Genomic DNA, 10320 nt, shown 5'->3' with positions numbered 1-10320 from the left:
GGGTTACTATTGAGATGGCTGTGCAGGACGCCGCCTACTCTATGATGACCATTATGCGAGTCAGATCTGGGTTATTTCGGGACTCTGATTTCCGGTATATGCCAGGATCACTTCCGGGAGCGCAAGGGTATCTCCAGGCTATCTATGCTGACCCCACTCAGGAGGATTCACGGACTCGCACCACTGCTGAGATGCTCGAGGATAAGGACCGTGAAAATCGGGCCTTAAGGCTAGAGCTCTTCAACACCCGTGCTGACCACTGGGCCACTTTGACTCGGTTCGCACCGGCGGTGCAAGCTGGATATTCAGATATGCGCGATCTCTATCCTGTGAGGTCCGCTCTGCCAGACGTGATGGTTTGGCGTGATGTAGGAGGCATCACCCCACCTCGCGGTCCCCGCAGGCCACCGTTTGTTGGTCCAAGGCCTCATCCTAGCCCCTATGGTCCACAAGCTCCGCGAGACCGTCTGGTGGGAAGGTCCCTTCATAATTGACCAAGTCCTGACTGGTGGAGCGTACCGCCTGCGAGATGCATCAGATAACTGACTCGAGCCGAAGCCATGGAACGCAGCCCGTCTCCAAAGATTCTATGCCTAGCGCCGGACTCTGTGTTCGTCTCCTTCCTCTGTCCATTTTTTATATACTGTCTGTCTTACATTTCTCTCCTTCTCCCCTTCCTTTCTCTTATAGCCTTTAAAGGCTCATCAAATGATGTGCTATTCGCACTCATTAAACCTGGGGGCTTCTTTTAACAGAAGCTTATTTATACGGGTTTCATGCCCAACACATGTGTTACACTTCCGCATGTACCTTTTATTTCACCATTATATGCATCGATATGACTTAAGTTTTGGCCAAGCTGGGTTGCCTGGCTCCTGTGCTTACCCCTACGTTCCCGATTATTCGTCTAGGCGGTAAAGGGACCACCTCTGCAATTATTACTGCTGGATCAGCCGGATGTGTACCTCTGACTGGGTGAAGCCGAAAGCTAGCGTTCTTAAGGGAATATTCGGTCGGTGACCTAAAAGATGATCTTTTCACTTATTTATTTATGCGCCCCCAGATGCTTTTTCCCGCGTCTTTTTCGCAGAATGGGCATGCACTTTAGGGCATGCCTCCCAGGGAAAGGAACCCCTAACGGAACTATTCTCCCTGGAAGATGTTTCTTACTAACCATGTAATATAACATAACTAGTCGGGCACTTGTCTGTTCACGCACTAATGACCCCTACGCCTGGTCTCCATGCATTCCCCGGTTCTTATATAACTGCATGGGAATTCGGACACACTCCGGACCGTCAGATCCCGAGGCTGAAGCGAAAAGGTCGGCCATGACAAATGATCTACAATCCGGCTAGAAGGCATTATAAATGTCAATTAAATTACATAGTCATTCTGACTGATTGTATTCCTCTTCAATACCATCTAACAGGCTGTCTAATTTACAGTCCTGCTGGGAATACTTTGCGGCCAATTCTACTTGGCCGTATACTAAGCTTACAGGGATCTCCTTCCCATCGGGCCCCACAGGACCGACCTCGGCTATGTGGTTGGGGTCAGCCTTTGTGTACCGCGTCTTCACCATGGCCCAGGCCTCCCTAGCGCCTTGACGGCAGGCCGATATCTTCCACAATCGGAAGCGCCACCGTGCTCCCTTTAGCTTCTCCGCAAGCTCTTCAAGACCTTCGGGCATGGAGATGGATGGCCACAAGGCCCGGGCGACGCCTTGCATCGCCTGCCGAACTCGCTCGAGTAGTTGCGAGAGCTCGGGAAGAAGGTCACCCGTAGAACCGGGCATCTCCTCTACAGGACGACCTGTTAGCACACCTACAGACATTACTCTGTTAGTCGACTTCCCCGCCGATTTTTTTTCAAAGGTTCGTTCAAGCACTTACTAAATATGCCGCACCGAAGCCGCTGATTCTCCTTAACGGAGTCTGACAGCTGGGCACGAACATCTTTCAGGTCGACGCCCAACTTGGTGTTGGCATCTTGGAGATCGTTCTTATCCCGCCTCACCTTTGTCAGCACCTTCTCACCAGCCTTCAGCTGGCGTAGGAGTTGTTGCCTTTCCGGACTCAATCCGGCGCCATCTGCAATTTCATTTGTCAGATTCGCACCCATGCCGTGCTTCGCAAAATACTTATCTTTCGAAGTGTATATTACCAGAGGGGGTCTCCTTGGGCTCCCCTGCGGCGGCTAGTGCGGCCTCAAGTTGGGCTTTGCACTCTTCCAGCTCCTGGGACAGTAGGGAATTCTTTTCTGTAAGAACCTGCATAACAAATGATCCTTAAATCAGTTATTCTAACTGTTTCAAGTCTCGGGGGCTACTGGTATATATATAATTACCAAAAATTTCTTACCCGTATGTATTTTACATATTGCTCCGTGGCTCTGGCTAGACCATTTTGAGCGGCACAGAGGTACGCATCTCCCGAATTGAAGGCATCTAATGCCTCTCGGGAGAAACAAGCGTCGCGAAGAATTGTCCGGCAATGCCTGTGGTTCATGACACTCTCCACCTCAGAGTTGGTGGCAGACAACCTGTCCACATCCTCCATCGGAGGAGCATCCGGTGCGCGCCTTGTGTTCGCCTCCGCCTCCGAACCAGGCTTTGGAGCCTGGCTGGTGGAGGCACGATTGGCAGCCTCTCCGGATATAGTCCGACGAGGTCTCTTTGTCCTGAAGAGAGCACGAGTGTTAATATGCCTTGAAGGTATAACACCTGGGATAAGGGGGCGCGCCATACCTTTGCGCTGACGCCTTGGTCCGGACTGCACCTCTTTTCTGCCCACGGGGCCCTGTGGCCCCTCGTTGGCTTGTCGCCGCAGGTTCGGCCTCCCATCTCAAAAACCTCCCCTGCAAAGCTCGGTTGTAATCAGGAAACTGAAAACACGAGAGGGTGGAACCCTATTCGGGGTACTAGGACTTCGATCTCAGTTACCTGGGAGGCCGGGATTAGCCCTGGGTAATCGGCCGTAATGGCCACCAAGGCGTTGTCCTTGCTCAATTGATGGAACACTCCATCAATCAACTCCACAGATAAGTCTGGATCCTCTTGAGAGGCCGGGTCGAGGGACCGTCCTGGGTCCTCGAGTTGTGGAGGAGGGTTGTTTATTTCTTTAACAGCCTGGCGCAGTTCCTGTGTTGAAGTCGTTAGACTGAATATTTAACAATGGGAATATAAAACGGATGGGCAAGTAAATGTGACCACTTACCCAGCTTGGGGGATTGTACATAGAAAATCCACCCTGTGGGTTGATGCGGAGAAATTCCTCCTCTTCTCCCTTGTACAAAGCGGACAAGGTCTTTGTTAGGGCCGCAGCCGAATCCGGTCCCTTACGGCCGTAGCGGGTGGCGTCGTCCTCCCCATTGAAATCCCACATGGGGTGGCCTCTATACTGTAGCGGCTGCACCCCTCGCATGATGCATGCGGCCATGACCCCGATCATGGTCAGTCCGGAATGAGCTAACAATCTTATCCGGCCCATCAGGTAAAGGACGTCCTTGTCACTTTCCCTCTGAGGGCTCCATGGATGCCTACTTAGGCGCTTCTTTAGTGGAGCACTGTCGAACTCAGGGAGGCCGATCCAGACAGGATCCGGCAGCGGGACGTCCTCTATGTAAAACCATTCCGAAGGCCAGTCCTCGGACGCCTTCTTTGGGGTTCCGGATAGATATCCGGTCCCGGCGATGCGCCACACTTCGACTCCGCCCACTTGATATATTGACCCCTTCTGAGAACGGGGCACAAGGCAGAATAGCTCTTTCCACAGCCTGAAATGAGCCTCAACACCCAAAAACAGCTCGCAGAGGGCTACAAAGCCCGCGATATGGAATACGAAGGTAGGCGTAAGATTGTGTAGCTGGAGGCCATAGAACTCCAGGAGCCCCTAGAGAAACGGATGGATTGGAAATCCGAGCCCTCTTATTAAATAAGGGACGAGGCATACCCGCTCTCCTTGGAGGGATTAGGGGCACTCTCTGCTTACTCTCTGCTATTATAGATGGCAAGACCGGCTCGAACCGGGACCATATGGGCCGGGGGAGAAATCCCTTGGTCTGGAGCGTCACTAGCTCGCTATGCGGGATAGAGCATCTCTCCCAATATCCAGGCTGAGGGCTGGAAGGGAGAAAGGAGGAGTTACGACGGCTGGCCATGGTGGTATGGACCTTTGTCGGATGCGCTCTGATGAACACTCGCGAGGGGGAGAAGGTGTGGTTTGGATCTAAATCTTCGTCACCTTAAATGGGAGGCTCATTTACGCGGCTAGGGGTGTGGATGTAAAAACACTCAGACTTTTCATATTCATTTGACACGTGGGAGACGGCCATTATTGGGTGTAGAAGCCAAGGAGCGCAACATTTACAAGAAGTCGGACTTTATTCAACAGGTACACGGAATTCGGAGAAGAACCCGCCTTGCAATGCCGAAGACAATCTGCGCGCCGGACTCATCGTCATTGAAGCCTGGTTCGGGGGCTACTGAGGGAGTCCTGGATTAGGGGGTGTCCGGATGGCCGGACTATACCTTCAGCCGGACTCCTGGACTATGAAGATACAAGATTGAAGACTTCGTCCTGTGTCCGGAAGGGACTTTCCTTGGCGTGGAAGGCAAGCTTGGCGATACGGATATGTAGATCTCCTACCATTGTAACCGACTTTGTGTAACCCTAACTCTCTCCGGTGTCTATATAAACCGGAGGGTTTTAGTCCGTAGGACAACATATAGAACAACAATCATACCATAGGCTAGCTTCTAGGGTTTAGCCTCTCTGATCTCGTGGTAGATCTACTCTTGTACTACCCATATCATCAATATTAATCAAGCAGGACGTAGGGTTTTACCTCCATCAAGAGGGCCCGAACCTGGGTAAAACTTCGTGTCCCTTGCCTCCTGTTACCATTCGGCTTAGACGCATAGTTCGGGACCCCCTACCCGAGATCCGCCGGTTTTGACACTGACACTGGACATTACATTCAAGATTGTCCTCAGTGGGAAAAGTAATCAAAGAAGAAGAAATACAAGGATTACAGTTCTGATGATGTGAAGAAAAAGAAGAAATTCACAAAATATTCATCATCAAAATCCTCAAAGCCTTCATATCACAAGAAGAGCAGCTCCAAGAAGGCCAGAGCATTCATTGGCAAGGAAATGGACTCTGAGGCTGAATCTGAAGAAAATGAGGAAGAGGAGTCATCTGAGGAGTCCGAATCTGGAGTGGCGAGCGTAGCTCTCGCTACTGCATTCATCAGCAAGTCTATCTTCAACACTGAAGAAAATGACCTCACCAACAAGGCTGATGAAGGGGATGATGACTATGCTCCCACCTATTGCTTCATGGCAAAGGGTGCCAAGGTACTCAAATATACCTCATCTGAATCAAGTGAGAATGAATCTGATGAAAACCTTAAGCCCAGCTATTCTAAACTTGCTAAGATTGCTGTAATGCAACAAAGAGCTTTAGAAAAGGTTCAAAACTTGCTAGACAAAAGTGATGATATGTTGGGTGAAGAAATGGATCGCACTAAAGCCTTGACTGAAAATCTTCAGAGATTTCAGACTTGGTTTGACAATCTTCAAAGTCATCATAACACTCTCTTGTCCGATCATGAGAAGCTTTATTATGAATTTCTTCAAACAAAGCAAGATCTTTAGAAGCTAAGAGTGAGTTTTGAAGATCTTCAGAAGCAGCACGATTCATTACTTGCTCAACAAATCAGCGCTTCTCAGGAAGAATTTGTTCCTCCATGTTTGAAATGCATAGAACGTGAATCTGCTAATTCTTCACCTGAATGTTCAAATGCTGCTAATGTTTCAAATTCTTCACATGCCTCTGCTATCACTAATTCCTCATCTGAGGACATTGCTAGTATCACTGACGATGCAGGGCTGAAGGAATTGTACATGACAGGCATGTACAAAAGCCTCAAAGGGCATTAGACTCTTTGTGATATGCTTAAAAAGCAGATCATCAACAGGAACCCTAGGAAAGAGGGCATTGCCTTTGAGAGGAAACTCAACGCTGATGGTACATATTGGAAGCCTGAGCAGTACCCCAAAACCACATGGGTTGCTGCAAAGGGACCTCCGGTTGATCCATCTAACTTATCTAGATTTGCATGTGAATCTCCTCATTCTGATGATGATTCATTTGACTCCCACTATAAACTATTCAAAAATCAGAATGGTGAAGTATTTGCTAGAAATGTTGGCACTAACTGCAGGAACGGTTCCCCTATGAAGAAAATCTGGGTTTCCAAAAGATGCCTTGAAAATCTTCAGGTGAATGTCATCATGACGTCACCTGTGAAGAATAGGAACCCCAGATCAAATTCTTCATATGGACCAAATTCTTCATATGGATCAAAGTCCTCATATGAACATCATCGTGCTAACCCGTCTGTTTGGAAGGGAAGATCTAAGGATTATGGATATGTGCATTATTCTTCAAATCATTATGTCCATAAGTCCTCGAAGAATTTCTCTGCTTACTCTTATGCTTATTGTAACCCATCTAATGTGAAACGAAATGGACTGGCTTCTATGCCATCCTTCTCATATGGAGCCCGCAGAATGATGAACTCTTTTCCACTCCTTCAGATGTGGGTGGTGAAGAAAAAGAACTAATCTCTTCTGCAGGGTCAGGTCTCCAGACGTATGTAATCGTCTGAAGAATTTGCTGGAGACCTGAGCATGCGAGATAGGACGCAGGATAATCATGAAGAAATGAACTCTCATTTCTCACATCCTCACGCTGCTTTATCTATTCTTTTGTTTGATGAAATTGATCTGATGAACTGATGTCATATTCTTCACTGATGAAGTATATGAGTTTGTAAGCTGCACTAATTCATCTGCAGGATGATCAACCCAAAGCCATTGAGTGGGTCCTCGATAGTGGATGTACAAATCACATGACTGGTGACAAGAATCTATTGATGGATGCTCCATTATCTCTGTCACATCTGAAGCATATCATCTTTGCTGACAAAGGCAAAAGTCAGGTATTGGGTCTAGGTAAGGTTGCGATCACAAAGGATCGACACATGGACAAGGTCATGCTTGTTGAGTCCTTAGGATACAACCTTATGTCTATCTCAATGCTTTGTGATCTTGATATGGTTGTTTTCTTTGGCAAGTACCGTTGTGTTGTGGTTATGGAAGCTGACAATTCCAAAGTCTTCGAAGGCTTTAGGAGAGGAGACCTGTATATTGTTGATTTCTCTACAGGACCACAACCAGCCGTGTGCTTACTTGCAAAAGCTTCAGAAGGCTGGCTCTGGCATCGACGACTTGGTCATGCAGGCATGATGAATTTGCACACGCTTGCGAAGAAGAAGCATGTCATTGGCATCGAGAATGTCAAATTCCTCAAGGATCACCTATGCGGAGCCTGTGAAGCTGGGAAGATGACGAAGGACAAGCATCCAACAAAGACTATCATGACCACCACTCGCCCATTTGAATTGCTTCACATGGATCTCTTTGGTACTAATCATTATTCTGATATTTCAAATGAAGCATCTCAATATGGCTTTGTTATTGTTGATGATTACTCTCGTTATACATGGGTACACCTTGTTACTTACAAACATGAAGTGCAGGAAGTCTTCAAACAATTTTCCTCGAGGGCTTCAACCAACTTTGGTGTGAAGATCAAGCACATCAGAAGTGAAAATGGCACTGAGTTCAAGAATTTTGGTCTCGATGACTATCTTGATGAACTTGGTATTACTCATGAGTTATCTGATCCTTACACTCCCCAGCAAAACGGCGTCGTGGAGCGCAATAACATGACTCTTGCTAAGATGGCTCGCACTATGCTTGATGAATACAAAACGCCTCCTCGTTTCTGGACTGAGGCAATTGATATTGCGTGCCACATCATCAACAGAGTATATCTTCACAAATTCTTCAAGAAGACTGCCTATGAACTCCTCACTGATAAGAAAACCAATGTAAGTTATTTCAAAGTCTTCGGTGCTAAATGTTGGATTAGAGATCCTCATCACAACTCAAAATTTGCACCGAAAGCACATGAAGGGTTTATGCTTGGTTACGGAAAGGACTCGCACACCTACAGAGTCTTCAACAACGTTCTTCACAAGGTTGTTGAAACTGTAGATGTGCGGTTCGATAAAACTAATGGCTCGCAAAGAGAGCACCTACCTACTGTGATAGATGAACCAGCACCTGAGGAAACTATCAAGTTCAAGGCTACTGAGGATGTCATTCCTACTGAGGAATCTGCTGAAGAATTCATTCCGGAGCATGAAGAACGTCGAGCTAATGCACTTGAAGAAAATATTGAAGAAAATGGTGCTGAAGAAAATGCTGATCAAATTCTTCAACGACAACCAGCTCATCCTCGCATTGCAAAAGAAGTGCAAGTTGAAAAGATCATCAATGACATCAAAGCACCAGGTCCTCTCACACGCTCAAAAGCTTCACATTTATCTAACTTTTGTGGGCACTATGCTTTTGTCTCTATTACAGAACCCACTAAGGTAGATGAAGCATTTCTCGAGCCTGAGTGGATTCATGCCATGTAAGAAGAATTACATCAGCTCGAGCTCAACAATGTCTGGGAACTGGTCAAATGTCCAGATCCTCGCAAGCACAATATCATTGGCACAAAGTGGATCTACCGCAACAAGCAAGATGAAAATGGCCTTGTGGTGAGGAATAAGGCACGACTTGTAGCTCAAGGCTACACACAGGTTGAAGGAATTGATTTCGATGAAACTTTTGCACCTGTTGCTAGACTTGAGGCTATTCGCATATTACTTGCTTAGGATAACCATCATGATATCACTTTATATCAAATGGATGTGAAAAGTGCATTCCTCAATGGTAAGCTTGAGGAAGAAGTATATGTTGCTCAACCCCCAGGTTTTGAAGATCCAAAGAATCCTGACAAAGTCTTCAGACTCAACAAGGCCCTCTATGGCCTCAAGCAGGCCCCACGGGCGTGGTATGATACCTTGAAGGAATTCCTCATGACGAAAGGCTTCAAACCCGGTTCACTCGACCCTACTCTTTTCACTAAATCTTATGATGGTGAATTGTTTGTGTGCCAAATATATGTTGATGATATTATCTTTGGATGTACTGACCAACGTTATAGTGATGAATTTGCCTATATGATGAGTGAAGAATATCAAATGTCTATGATGGGAGAGTTGAAATTCTTCTTAGGTCTTCAAATCCGTCAACAACACAATGGCATATTCATATCTCAGGAGAAATACCTCAAGGATGTACTGAGGAAATTTGGCATGCAAGATTGCAAAGGAGTCAAAATTCCTATGCCCACAAATGGCCATCTGTGCACTGATGAAAATGGTATTGACTTTGATCATAAGGTATACCGCTCCATGATTGGTTCTTTATTGTACTTATGTGCATATAGGCCAGATATAATGCTTAGTGTTTGCATGTGTGCCCGATTTCAAGCTACACCGAAGGAATCACACCATAAGGCTGTGAAGCATGTTCTTTGATATCTAGCTCACCAACCAACACTTGGATTATGGTACCCCAAGGGCTCAGCTTTTTATCTCATTGTATATTCTGACTCTGGCTATGCTGGTGATTGTGTGGACCGCAAGTCAACATCTGGTACATGTCATTTCGTCGGACATCCTTGGTCTGTTGGTCCTCGAAGAAACAGAACTACGTATCACTATCTACTGCTGAAGCTGAGTACATTGCCGCTGGTTCTTGCTGTGCTCAATTGCTATGGATGAAGCAAACTCTCAAGGACTACGGCGTCAACGTGAAGAATGTGCCTCTGTACTGTGACAATGAGAGTGCCATCAAGATTGCTCATAACCCAGTTCAGCACTCGAAGACAAAGCACATTCAGATTCGTCATCATTTTCTTCGTGATCATGTGTTGAAGGGCGACATTTCTATTGAGCATGTGAAGACTGAAGAATAGCTAGCCGATATCTTCACAAAGCCCTTGTATGAGAAGAGATTTAGCAAGTTCCGGTGTGAGCTAAATATCCTAGAATCTTCGAATGTTCTTTGAAAAGGACACTCATCCTAACACTTATGCAAAATTGATGACTTAGATGTGCAACACATGAAGAAACATTTTTCTTCAATCAATGAAGAATAACACTCTTAGTGTGAAGAAATTAACGAAGAATTTGATTCTTAGAACCCTACGATAATTGTACGCGGTGTCTGAAATCATCATTCTTATACGGTGGATCACGCCACCACCAAAAGTTGAAATTCCTCAATTGATCATATTCTTCAACTTTGCATTGTCTTCACTATTTCCGTCGTTTTGTTCATTGTGTATA

The sequence above is a fragment of the Triticum dicoccoides genome, chromosome 3A (assembly GCF_002162155.2).
Source record: "Triticum dicoccoides isolate Atlit2015 ecotype Zavitan chromosome 3A, WEW_v2.0, whole genome shotgun sequence".
NCBI classification, from domain to species: domain Eukaryota; kingdom Viridiplantae; phylum Streptophyta; class Magnoliopsida; order Poales; family Poaceae; genus Triticum; species Triticum dicoccoides.
Note: the sequence above shows the minus strand (reverse complement) of the source record.